Raw genomic sequence first — 4,177 nt, 5'->3', positions numbered from 1 at the left:
TCTGTGCCAAATCATCTTGCTTCTGTGATAAATCCAATTGTTGCTGTGATAATTGATCAAATCTATTTTGCATTCTAACATCCATTTCTTGAAACATCTCAGTCATTTGCTTAATAGTTGCAGCCATCAAGTCTTGCATTTCTTTACCAGAGGGCGGTGGGGACGAAGAAGATGGAGGGTGTGACGAGTGGGAAGTTTTGGAAGTTGGGTGAGGTGTCTGGGCCATCGGAGATGTATATTTTACAATCGAAGGCGCAGTTTTTTTCGAAGCCATATTTGCAATATAATCCAATTTGTTAAGAAGTCTTATGAAAAATTCAGCCAAAGCATATAATGCGCCAGATAGGAATAACAAAAGTTCAAACCGGAAATCACTTTCACTTCTTGCTGAAAAGTATCAGGTCATCGCCATTTTAAGTTCACTTTTCCACATTCCAACTCAAATACGAGAAGAATATATTGTCCAAGTTAGAGTATAGTCCAAAAGTTAAAAAACAGACTTCCAGGGTCGGTTCGTCTGCTTATACGGAACTCACAGTTATCTTTAAGTCGCAGCGGTGACGGCAGCTTCTAGCTTCGCTATAGCGAAGACGTCCTGGATCGCGGAGAGTCCCGGGGCTCCGGAGGAGTTCTCACCTACATCGTCCACAAGGGACGACTCGGGAACTCAACTCCTACCTCGGGCAGCTCACCTTTCCCCCTATGCCCAGGGGAAAGGTATCAAGCCGTTTGACAGCTGATGCAGGCTGTCAGAACGGCTTTTACGCAGAAACAGGCGGGAGCAGCAAACAGCTGCATCCAGTGAAGGCGCCTGCCACCGGAAGTCGGCTGAAGAGCTTTGTTCACATAATATTGACACATAGTAGGGGAGTTGAGCATACCTTGTGGCAATACTTTCCATTATTATTATTATTATTATTATTATTATTATTATTAATTTGATTTATATACCGCCCTTCTCCCAAAGGACTCAGGGCGGTGCACAGCATATTAAAAACAAGTAACAATAAAATACCAAAATAAAATAAATAAATACCAAAATAAAAACCCCTCTAAAACCAAATTAAAAGCCAAATATTAGTAGCTGTGTCGTAATTAAAATTATATAAAATCATCCCTAACTAAAATCCTCCCTAGGTCAGGCCCGCTTGCTGGAAAAGCCATGTCTTGAGGGNGTGGATCCAGGAGGACACCCAAGTTGTGTGCCTTCTCCGAGGGGGCCAGAGTTTCGCCCCCTATAGTCAGCGATGGAGTCAGCTGACTATGCCGAGCAGTGGTATCGAGCAGTGGGTTTGGAATTGTTCAATTCAGGAATGGTGAATGCAAATAAAGATCGATCCTTTTCATTTAAAGGAATAGAGAAAAAACAATCTTTTAAATCGATGACTATTAAATCAAAAAGTTGAGGAATTAAATTTGGGTTTGGTAAACCACACTGTAGCGCCCCCATGGGTTGGATGACTGCATTCACAGCATGCAAATCTTGTAGTAGGCGCCATTTGCCACTTTTCTTTTTGATAACAAAGATAGGAGTATTATAAGGGCTGGTAGAGGGCTCTAAATGGCCAAGGGTTAGTTGTTGTGCAACAAGCTCATGTAGAGCAACAAGTTTATCCAGCGTGACTGGCCATTGATCAATCCAAACAGGGGAGGGGGACAATAGAGACAATTTCAAAGGAATAATAGCCATCAGAGTTTAAGGAATATGCAAAGTAGCATGCAATTGCGAAAGCAAATCTCGACCCCACAGATTAAAGGCAAGAGGAAGCACAAAAGGTTTAAGGTAGGCTTTAGTAGAGGTATCAGGGACAGAAGCAGAAAGTCATTCAGTGCTAACCTGTGCGGCTTGGCTTCCACCGACCCCTTGGACAGAAGGAGAATCAGAAAGAGGCCAATTTGCAGGCCATTCCTTGGTTCGGATGACGGAAGCGTCAGCACCCGTATCAACCAGGCCTGTAAAAGGACGGCCATTAAGGGAAATGGTAAGCATTGGTTTGAATGGTTCAACAGGACAGTGTAAACCAAGAAGAGAAGAGGAAGGAGGGGAAGCAGTTGGGGGAAGGAGGATGAGGGTAGCCACGATTGAACCTTTTGGGAGGGAGAAAGGGCGGTCACCTATGGCAGCAAGAGAAAGATGGTGAAGGGCAGAGGAATCATACAAAAAAGGCGTGGCTACCACGCCTTCAAGTATGAGGGAGGAGTTAGGCATTAGCAAAACTGGTTGAGAAGGCGGAAGTGGTTTCATAAGTATAACAGACAAAGGAAGAGTAAAGACCGCTCCCGGGTCGTCATAAGTAACAGCTTCGGATAGCTCCATGGGAAAAGCAGAAGCAGAAAAAGGTGGATCAGAAATACAAGGAGATATGTCAGCCTTTTGTGCGGGGCGGGCTGACGGCCCCGCAATTAGTTTTCTGACTGAGGGCGAGAGGCAGAAGGGTTGCTGTGACATTGAGATTTCCAATGGAATCCCTTTCTACAGCGAGGACAAACAGTTTTTGGCTTAGCGGCAGGGGGAGGAGGTCTTCCACGAGGTGCGCTCCCTTCCCCCGGTGCCCTACACTGATTCTTGAAATGGCCAGGCTTCCCGCAGTTAAAACAGTTGCCCATTGGTCGTGAAAAAGCATAAGTATCAGGAGGTGAGGAAGGAACAGGCGGAGGAGTGGAGGGGAGAGAGGACGTGATAGCAGAAGCAAGAGTAGCCATATTATAAGAGTTAGAGCCTACTATACGGCAGGCATGGAGAAATTCAGCAAGCGTAGCATCTGGCTTGTTAGCAAGAGGTTGAAGCACTTTTTGACAATCAGGGTTAGCGTTTTCATAAGCCAATTTCATGATTAATTCATTGCGAGCAGCTTCGTTGTCAATCTGTTGTTCAAGAGAGAGTTGCAAGCGACTAACGAAGGAAGCATAATCTTCGCTAGTGGCTTGTACAATTTTTGAAAAAGTTTGCAAGGGAGTCTGCTGTGCCTCATCAACTTTACGATAGGCTCCAAGAGCAGCATTTTTGATAAGAGGGAAAGCAGCACGATCAGATTGAGACTGTTGAGCAACAGTTAGACGAGTGCCAACTCCCATTAAATCATCCTGAAATACATTTGCAGGCAAGCCATTTTGCACAAGGAGAGAAACCTGTTTTGCATATTCTGAAGTCCAGATCACATATTGTGCAGGGGTCATTATCATACTAAAAAGAGTTTGCCAATCTAAAATAAGCATTTCTGAGGCATCAGAGGAAAGAGAGTGAAGTAAGCCTTGTACATAGCGAGACTGGAGACCATAATCTCGAACAGCCCCTTTAATATCTTTAATGATTTTATAAGACATATTTTGATAGACCGGGGGGGCGGCGCCCCCACGGGGGCCCCTTCCCCAAACCAGTGGAAACAAAGAAGAGGAAGAAGTAGAGGAGAAGTCTTCTGGGTCCAAAGATCCATCCTCCCGTGCTTGTTGAAGAGCACAGAGGACGGTTCCCCCCTGAGCCAAGGGAGACGGAGGACCTGAAGACGAAGAAGAAGACGACTCGGCAGGATAGGGAAGAGGAGCACTTGGAGGAGAAAGGGAGGGATACAAAGAAGAAGGGGGTTCTTTTGGCTGTGCTGATTTTGGAGCATCCTCCGGGACAGACACAGGTTGAGAACCAGAATCAGGATACAAAGTACGAAGAGCAGCCATGAGGCCACGCCACGTGCAAAGGATATCAGTCGGGGCACGGGGTGGTTCATGAAGACATTTGCCAATACGTTCCCAGGTGGATCGGCGAAGAGAGCCTTTCTCGGGATAAGCAGGACAGTGTTTGTGAAGATAAAGAAGAAAAGAAATAATTTCTTTGCGAGATAGAGGATATACAGTCGTTCTGTTAACTTTTTGCAAGCAATTTGCCTTTCTGACTAGTTTAAAAAGTTCATCCACATGCTTGGACAGAACTTTGGAAAGTGAGGAGCCCATACTCACGATGATCAAGCCTATGCCAGGTGCGCGGTACAGGAGTCAGAGCAGCGCTTCCCTAGACAGAGAACACGCCGTGGAGTCTAATCACGTCGGGGTCACCAGTTGTGGGATTAAAAATCCCGGGGTCCCACTCCCTGCGGGACGGTGGTGACGTACGTCAGCCGAAACCAACGGACCTCGCTTTAGGTTAAGAAACACACGGACAACATGTTTCTTCAGGTGAGATGGC

This window comes from Protobothrops mucrosquamatus, unplaced genomic scaffold (assembly GCF_001527695.2).
Source record: "Protobothrops mucrosquamatus isolate PMUCROS unplaced genomic scaffold, P.Mucros_1.0 scaffold275, whole genome shotgun sequence".
Taxonomy (NCBI): Eukaryota; Metazoa; Chordata; class Lepidosauria; order Squamata; family Viperidae; genus Protobothrops; species Protobothrops mucrosquamatus.
This window is presented reverse-complemented; position numbering follows the sequence as displayed.